Source organism: Budorcas taxicolor, chromosome 20 (genome assembly GCF_023091745.1).
Source record: "Budorcas taxicolor isolate Tak-1 chromosome 20, Takin1.1, whole genome shotgun sequence".
NCBI lineage: Eukaryota > Metazoa > Chordata > Mammalia > Artiodactyla > Bovidae > Budorcas > Budorcas taxicolor.
Genome location: NC_068929.1, coordinates 35,071,857 through 35,081,558, shown reverse-complemented (window position 1 = coordinate 35,081,558; position 9,702 = coordinate 35,071,857). Strand labels below are relative to the sequence as shown.

The 9,702-nt window shown below is 41.2% G+C and overlaps 1 pseudogene; it reads right to left on the bottom strand.

The window, feature by feature from the left end:
* Positions 1 to 999: 999 nt before the first annotated feature.
* Positions 1,000 to 9,702, bottom strand: LOC128066012 (arrestin domain-containing protein 4-like; annotated as a pseudogene).

The window sequence follows — 9,702 nt, the reverse complement described above, 5'->3', positions numbered from 1 at the left end:
AGCATGTCAAGGCTATATGTTGTCACCCTGCATATTTAACTTGTATGAAGAGTACATCATGCAAAATGCCAGGCTGGATGAATCTCAAGGTGGAATCAAGCTTGCCTGGGAGAAATATCAATAACCTCAGATATGCAGATGATACCATCCTAATGGCAGAAAGCAAAGAGAAACTAAAGAGCCTCTTGATGGAGGTGAAAGAGGAGAGTGAAAAAGCTGGCTTAAAACTCAACATTCAAAAAACTAAGATCATGGCATCTGGTCCCATCACTTCATGGCAAATAGATGGGGAAACAATGGAAACAGTGACAGACTTTATTTTGGGGGGCTCCAAAAGCACTGCAGATGGTGACTGCAGCCATGAAATTAAAAGACGCTTGCTCCTTGGAAGAAAAGCTACGACAAACCTAGACAGCATATTAAAAAGCAGAGACATTACTTTGTTGACAAATGTCCGTTTAGTCAAAGCTATGGTTCTTCCAGTTGTCCTGTGGAATGTAAAGACCCTGACACCAGAGGGCCTCACTTTGTATTTAGAGTGGGCTTCTTTTCTGTTCATTTACACCCCTGTGCTGCTATATTCTCCAAAATTATCTCCTGCTAATGCATTCATACCACTTTAAAGAATAAGACACAGCTTTTCCACTTTGAGAAACCTTCTTAAAGATAGGCTCACATAGTGTTTCCACTATATGTAGGCACTTTCTCTTGGGTCAATACAGGCACCCCTCCACTTTATCACATCAGGACTTCCATTACATTCTGTGACTTTTCACATCTTTGCCCTCTCATTCAAAAGGGACACAAGACCACATCACAAACTTGTGCAACAATCCTGCTGCCCCACTGGTAAGTAACAAATTCTTTAACTTCTGTCATCTTCAGTGTTGATATATAGTTATGTCCTTAAGCTCATCTTCCCTCCCTCTTCCTCAAAAGGGCAGGGGTAAAGAACCAACGTTCTAATTTGATGATTAACACAGTGATTTCTGAATATGTTCAGAGAACGAAGGAAGCAGGCTGGGTCTCTTCTACATCTCTAGGATGTGAATTTACCTCTGAATAAATAGGCGGAGTCCAGAATCTGATTCCTGAGGGCAGGCAGACAAAGGACGGCATGACTCCCCCTCACAGGGGGTTGAAGGTAAGAAGTGTGTCTAGAGAATTCTTCCTCCCATGCCATGTCTTCATAGTTTGGTGGTGCTTCCAGCTGATCTGGCAGAGTCAGTGTCAACCAGTTCATTTGAACCACCTGGATATTCTGGAGTTCCTGCTGCCAAAACCATTACTAATGGAATCATGCTAATCACTAACAACAGCTCAAGCATCAGCTTGTTTTAGCACCAGGAATGTGAACAGACACAGCTAAAGAGTTAGGGTTAGGGTTAGGTCCCCTTTATGCTGCAGCAGTTCAGGATGGTTGGCATCACTGGCGGAATCCTAAGGATCTTCCCTTTCCAGCTGTTGGTGCTCCTGGAGGCGATGTGGTTCCCAGTCACGTTGGCCACCTCCAGCCTCACAGTCTTTGTTTTCCTGTTGACCAGGTATGTCTGCATCTGGAAAACAGCCACTTTGGGATCAATCAGACGAGAGCAACGATTTTCTACTTCGTGTAAATTGGAATAGATTCTCCATTGCAGTATCCCTTTCCTTCAGTCTTGGCACTCAGTGAAACTGGACCAGAGGTGAAAAACTAACAGAGTGGGGTGGGAGAATAGGAAGGAGGCTCAAGAGGGAGGGGAGATAGGCATCCATATACCTGGTTCATGCTGTTGTACAGGAGAAACTAACACAACACCATAAAGCAATTGTACTCCAATTAAAAATAAATAAAATGGAAAAATTAATTAATTAAAAAACCCAACAGCCAACTATTTTCTCTTGAGCTTTCAATACAGAGGTTCTCACACAGTACTGAATAGTTGCATATTTCCCGATGAATGAGGCTACCAAAGGTTCAGATGGAAGCTGAAAGCTAAATGGAAATGCATGTTTTCCAGGTTGTAGTAGGCAGATGCTCGGCTCAGGTGCAGGACCAGGTATTCCACCTGCAGGCAGCAGGGACTCTGGGTCTCCAGGCACAGATTGCACCCTGGCTCCGCAGCACCCAGCTGCACACTGAGGCCCTCGCAGCCGCTGTGTGGTGCCCTGGCGGGAGACCCCACAAGTTATGTGTTATCCCCTAATAAATTACTTTACGTTTACACGGTTGCGGTATCCAATTTCTGTTCCTAAAAACCATGAAAAGAAATACAACAGTGGCACCAGTCAACATTATATTTACTTGTTGCAATCTGTTTAACAATCATAGTGGAATAAATCTAGATTTCCTTACTGGGTAAATATTCAAATTTTTCTTTTTGTTTTCAGGATATTTTGAGAATGTTTGTTTTATATTTGTTAGTTTTTTTTTTTTTAATGCTTATTTGTTTGCTTTCCTGGGGTCTCCCAGACACAGGATCTTTGTTGTGTGTGTGGCCTGAGTAGTTGCCCCAAACCAGGGATGGAATCCATGTCCACTGCATTGCAAGGCAAATTATTAACCACTGGATCACCAAGGAAGTCCCTATATCAGGGTTTTTAGATGAGATCATAAGGATAAAAGATGAAAATTGTCTCTCAACACCTTATCTTGAAATTTTACATCTTTCCTTTCTCACACATCTTTCCACCACAAATTAAATAAACCATTCTAATAAAGATATTTAAATGTCTTTCGTTTGCCTTAATATTTTAAACACAGGGATCCTGGGGCAGGAGCAAGGAGCTGCTCAACCCCTGGTAGGCACTGAAGTAGCCCAGAGATTGGGGCATCCAGAATGTGATGTGATGAGGGGCTGAGCCTAGTGGTGGAGTGAACATGGACAGTTGCAAGGACCCTGAAACTAAAGACCAAAGTGCAGTTCCTTAGCTAAACCAAGAGGGAAAATCATCAGAGAAACAAAGACTTCATGATTAATCTCCTTTCCTCATTTACTCACGCTCCCTGAAAAGGGAAGAAGGAGAAGAAAAGAGAAGAAGGGGAACACAAGATAGTGCAAGAGGAAGAAAATAAAAAAGTAGTGTTTGACTCTCAGAAAATTCTAGCAGCTTCAGATCATGGAATTTTCCCCCCAAGTCTCAAGTCAACCCTTCCCTCTTCCCTCTTCTACCTGCCAATGCAAGAAACTCAGGTTCAATCCCTGGGTGGGGAAGATCCCCTGGAGGAGGAAATGGCAACCCAATCCAATATGCTTGTCTGGAAATCCAGACAAGAGGCAGGCTGGCTACAGTCCATAGGATTGCGGACTTTACTTAGTGACTAAACAACATTTATGCCATATCCCTCAAATACTACAAGGGTCTTGGTTTTAGGCTTAGAAAATATGACGATGGCGCAGAGGTTCAGAGCTATCAGAGCAGGAGAATGCAGAGAAGAAAAGTAAGTTGGAAGAAAGAAAAGGGGAGAGGAAAGGAAACCACAAAAAGGATTTTTTGGGCCAAAAAATCCTGTAGACTGTAGAGTCGAACCAAACTACGAGGCACTTTTGTCCACCAGAGTCACTGCCTCTAAAACCGACAGCCAACAAAATTCAGTTGCAAAAGTCGAGTAGAACAAAAACAATTTTTGTTTTCCCACAAATTTCCCACACAGTTTAGACTTGGGTTCCTGCCAGAAGATCCACTCTGTCCACCTTCTATGTTGTGTTCATTTCACATCCATGCAAGTAGGGAGATGGTACTGACTAGGAAAGGGCTCAGATCCAGCACCTCAGGTGAGGGATCCCATCTCAGCCCACCCTCCCAGGGCCGGGCCTGACCCTTCCTCTTGCCTGAGGTAATTATTTGGTGAGGGTTAGGGGGAGGAGACGGGGTGTGACAGATTTCAGTAGTCTAGCCAATTTCAGCCTTTGTTAACCTCCAGGCTGGATGTTTGGGGCTCCCTCCTTCCGGAAGGAAAGCAGTGGGGCCTTTGCCACCCACTCACCACTAGGGGGCAGCAGCAAGCCAGGCTCTACGGTGGTTGAGGCGTCAATACTGTGATTTATCCCTGACACAAACCCAAACGCTGTAGTTCAGGGGCAAACCTAGAACTTGCAATGGCCTAAAGCTACAGGCTCAATCCTGAGAGGATTAACCAATTAACTAAATTCAGCCACCAAAAAGTGAAAGTGAAAACATTTTGTTCCCCTCCCAACCTTTATTGATATATAATGAACATATATTTTGTAAGCTAAGGTATACAATGTATTACTTTAATATACTTATATACTGTGAAACAATTGCTATGGGAACATTAGTTAATACCTCGTCACATCTCATAATTACCATTTCTTTTCCTGATTAAGATCTACTCTCCTGGCACCTCTTAAGTTCACAGTGTGCCCTTTGACCTCTCTTCTTCTCCCCCACATCCCAGCCCTGGCAACTATCATTCTACTCTCTGTTTCTATGAGTTCAGCTTTTCTAGATCCCTCATGTAAGTGAGGCCATATAGTATTTGTCTTTCTCTGACATTTCACTTAGCATTATGCCTTGAATGTCTGCCCATGTTGCTGCAAATGGCAGGATTTCTTTCTTTCTCACACCTGAGTAGTATTCCACTGAGTATATATATATGTGGAGTTAATGGTAAAGAATCTGCCTGCCAGTGTAAGAGATGTAAAACTCACGGGTTTGATCCCTGGGTTGGGAAGATCCCCTGGAGGAGGGCATGCAACCCCCTCCAGTATTCTCGCCTAGAGAATCCCATGGACAGGGGAGCCTGGCAGGATACGGTCCATAGGGTCACGAAGAGTTGGCTGTGACTGAAGCAGCTTAGCCCAGGCATGCATGCACCACGTCTTCTTTGTCCAGTCATCTGTTGACTGACACAGGTTTGTTTCCATGTCTTGTCTATTATGAATAATGCTGCAATGAACATGGGAGTGCAGATATCTCATCAGGATCCTGATTTTGTTTCCTTTGGATATACATACCCAGAAAGGGGATGAGTGGATCATGTAGTCATTCCATTTTTAGCTTTTTGAGGAACCTCCAGTAAATACTACTTTCCCTAGTAACTGCAACAAGTTACCTTCCCATCAGCAGTGCACAGCCACCTCTTCACAAACGCTTGTCACCTCTTGTCTTTTTGGTGACAGCCATTCCAACAGGGGTTAAGTTCTATCCCATTGTGGTTGGGTTTAAGAGTTCCCTTGTGATTAGTGATGTTGGTATCTTTTCGTGTACCTGTTGGTCGTTTGTATGTCTTCTTTAGGAAAGAAAATTTTTCAATTCCTCTGACTATTTCTTAATTAGATTTTGTTGCTATTATGTTATGAGTTCTTTATGTATTTCAATATGAGTCCTTTTATAGGATATATGATTTGCAAATATTTTCTCACATTCTATAGGTTACCTTTCCATTTGGGTGACTGATTCCTTTGCGATACAGAAGCGTTATTTTTTATATAACTCCACTTACTAACTTTTGCTTTTGTTGCTTGTTTTTTTGTGTGTCATGCCAAATCATCATTAGCAAGACCAGTGTTAAGGAGATTTCCTCTATTATTCCTCGACAAGTTTTAAGGTTTCAGGTTTTCTGTTTAAGTCTTTTTGAAACAATTTATTTGTTTTTGGCTGTGCTGGGTCTTCATTGCTGCACGTGGGCTTTTTCTAGCAGCAGTGAGCGAGGGCTGCTGTTCTACCGTTTACTGCTCCATTCTTACTTCAGCCGCTTCTCTTGCGGCAGAGCACAGGCTTTAGGCACGCGGGCCTCAGGAGTTGTGGCTCGTGAGCTCGGTAGTTGTGGCACGTGGCCTTAGTTGTCCCACAGCACAGGGGATCCTCCTGGACCAGGAATCAAGGGACGTTTTGAGGGTGGTGTAAGTAAGATAAGGATCCAGTTTCACTTTTCTGAATGTGGTTATTTATTTTTCCTAACATTATTTACTGAAGAGACCATCCTTTCCCCACTAAGTATTTTTGGATCTCTTGGCACATATTAGCTGACTGTGCACGTTTGAGTTTATTTCTGGGCTATCAATTCTGTTCCACTGGTCTTCTTTTATGCCAATACCATATTGCTCTGATTACTGAATCTTTGTAGTACAATGTGATGCCACCAGCTTTGTTCTTCTCTTTCAGGATTGCTTTGCTATTTGGGTCTTTTATGATTCCATACAAATTTTAGGATTTTTAGGACTTTTTTCTACTTCTGTGAAAAAGGTCAATGAGGTTTTGTTAGGGATTGCACTTAATATATAGAAGGCTTTGTATACAATGAACATTTTAACTATATTAATTCTTCTGATCCATGAACACTGGCTATTCTTCCATTTATTTGTGTCTTCTTTGATTTCTTTTATCAGTATTTTATCGTTTTCTATATACAGATCTTTCACAATCATAGTTAAATTTATTCCTAAATATTTTATTGGTTTTGGTGCTATGGTTAATGGGATTATTTCCTTTATTTCTATTTCAGGTCATTTGTTGTTAGTGTATAAAAACACGACTGATTTCAGTATGTTGATTTTTTAATCCTGCAACTTTACTGAATTTGTAGATTAGTGCTAACAATTTTTTTGGTGGTGACTTTAGGATTGTATGTATAAGATCATAGCATCTGCAGACAAAGAAAGTTTGCTTGTAACTTTCCTGTTTGGATATTTATTGCTGTTTTTTTTTGTTTCTTTGTTTTGCCTGATTTCTGTGGCTAGAACTCCCAGCACTATATGTCTAAGAGTGGTGAAAGCTGGCATCTTGTTTTGTTCTTAATCTTACAGAGAAAGCTTTCAACCTTTCAACACTGAGTATGATATTAGCATGGCTTGTCATGCTGCTGCTGCTACTGCTGCTGCTAAGTCACTTCAGTCGTGTCCGACTCTATGCGACCCCATAGACTGCAGCCCACCAGGCTCCCCCGTCCCTGGGATTCTCCAGGCAAGAACACTGGAGTGGGTTGCCATTTCCTTCTCCAATGCATGGAAGTGAAAAGTGAAAGTGAAGTTGCTCAGTCGTGTCCGACTCCTAGCGACCCCATGGACTGCTGCCTACCAGGCTCCTCCATCCATGGGATTTGCCAGGCAAGAGTACTGGAGTGGGTGCCATTTCCTTCTCCAATGCATGGAAGTGAAAAGTGAAAGTGAAGTTGCTCAGTCGTGTCCGACTCCTAGCGACCCCATGGACTGCTGCCTACCAGGCTCCTCCGTCCATGGGATTTTCCAGGCAAGAGCACTGGAGTGGGTGCCATTGCCTTCTCCGATGGCTTGTCATATATGACCTTTATTATGTTGATGTATTTTCTTTCTGTGGGCTTCCCAGATGGTGCTAGTGGCAAAGAATTCACCTACCAATGCAGGAGGTATAAGAGTTCTCTCATTGGGTTGAGAAGATCCCCTGGAGGAGGGCACAGCAATCCACTCCAGTATTCTTGCCTGGAGAATCCCATGGACAGAGGAGCTTGGTGGGCTATATAGTTCACAGGTATGCAAAGAGTCGGACATGACTGAAGCAACTTAGATTATATGCATTTCCTTCTATACTAAATTAGCTGAGAGTTTTTGTCATAAAAAGATTTGGGCTTTGTCAAATTATTATATGAACCTGTTAAATTATTTAATAATTTTTATCTTATCTTCTATTAATGTGGTGTGTCACATGTTTTGAGTTGTGTATCTTGAAACATCATTATATCCCAGGGATAAAACCTGTTTGATCATGGTGTAGGATCCTTTTCATGTACTGCTGAATTCAGTTTGTTAGAATTTTGTTGAGAATTTTTGCACTTGAATTTCTCAGAGATATTGGCCTGTAGTTTTCTTTTTTTAACAGTGTCCTTATCTGGCTTTGGTATCAGGTAAAACTGACTTCATAAAATGATTCTGTGAGTGTTCCCTTCTCTTCATTTTTTTGGAGGGAAGAGTTATGTAGGATTTGTGTTAATCATTCTTTAAATGATTGGTAGAATTCACCAGCAAAACCATTTGGTCCTTGGCTTTTCTTTTTAGGCAGGTCTTGGATTACTGGTTTAATCTTACTCATTATCAGTCTGTTCAGATTTTCTATTTTTTCATGATTCATTCTTGGTAGGTTGTATGTTTCTATGAACTTTCCAATTCTTCTAGGATATCCAGTTTGTTGGTGTTCATAGTAATTTCCTATGATTCTTTGTATTTCTGAGGTATCAGTTGTAATGTCTCCTCTTTAATTTCTGACTTTTTATTCCTTTTCTCTCTTTTTTTCTTAGTCTAGTTAAAAGTTTGTCAATTTTCTCTATCTTTAATAAAAAGATTTCCTAGTTTCCGTGATCTTTTCTATTTTCTATTGTTTTTCTGCTCTCTATGTCTTTCTTTCCGCTCTGTTCTTTATTTCCTTTTGTTGCTAACTTTGGGCTTAGTTTGTTCTTCTTTTTCTAGCTCCTTAAGTTGTAAAGTTAGATTGCTTATTTGAGATCTTTCTTTTTTCTTAATGAAGGCATTTATCATTATAAACTTTCCGCTTTGAACTGCTTCTGCTGTATCCCATATGTTTTGGTATGTTGTTTTTTCATTTTGGTTTGTTTTAAGATATTTTTACTTCTCTTTTGATTTCTTCTTTGATCATTAGTTCTTCTGCAGTATGTTGCTTAATTTCCACATATTATTATTTTTCCAGTTGGCATACTGGTATTCATTTCTAGTTTTATACTACTGTGATAATGAAGTATTTGGTATAATGTCAATCTTCTTAAATTTGTTAACCCTTGTTCTATGACCTAGGATAGGAGTTGTCCTGCAGAATGTCCCAGGTAGAAGAATATGTTGGTTGGAGTCCTCTGTATATGTCTGTGAGCCTCATTTAGGGTAAAGTATCAGTTCAGTTCAGCTCAGTTGCTCAGTCGTGTCCGACTCTTTGCGACCCCATGAACTGCAGCACACCAGGCCTCCTGTCCATCACCAACTCCCGGAGTTCACTCAGACTCACGTCCATCCAGTCAGTGATGCCATCCAGCCATCTCATCCTCTGTCGTCCCCTTCTCCTCCTGCCCTCAATCCCTCCCAGCATCAGAGTCTTTTCCAATGAGTCAACTCTTCACACAAGGTGGCCAAAGTACTGGAGTTTCAGCTTTATCATCATTCCTTCCAAAGAAATCCCAGGGCTGATCTCGTTTAGAATGGATTCGTTGGATCTCCTTGCAGTCCAAGGGACTCTCAAGAGTCTTCTCCAACACCACAGTTCAAAAGCATCAATTCTTCGGTGCCTAGCCTTCTTCACAGTCCAACTCTCACATCCATACATGACCACAGGAAAAACCATAGCCCTGACTAGACGGACCTTAGTCAGCAAAGTAATGTCTCTGCTTTTGAATATGCTATCTAGGTTGGTCATAACTTTTCTTCCAAGGAGTAAGCGTCTTTTAATTTCATGGCTGCAGTAGTTCAAGTTAATGTTTCTTTGCTGATTTTCTCTCTGGAGGATCCCTCCATTGTTGAAAGTGGGGTATTGAAGTCTTCTACTATTACTGAATTGCTGTCCATTTCTCCCTTCAGATCTGTTAGTATTTGAATAATATGTTTAGGTAGGTATGTGTTGATTGTTCTATTTACTTCACGAATTGACACTTTTATGGTTACATAACCATTTTTGTCTCTAGTCATTACTTTTGGCTTAAATGGTCTATTTCACCTGATACAAGTATAGCTCACCTTGCTCTCTTTTGGTTTCCATTTGCATCAAATATATTTCTCCATTCTTCAT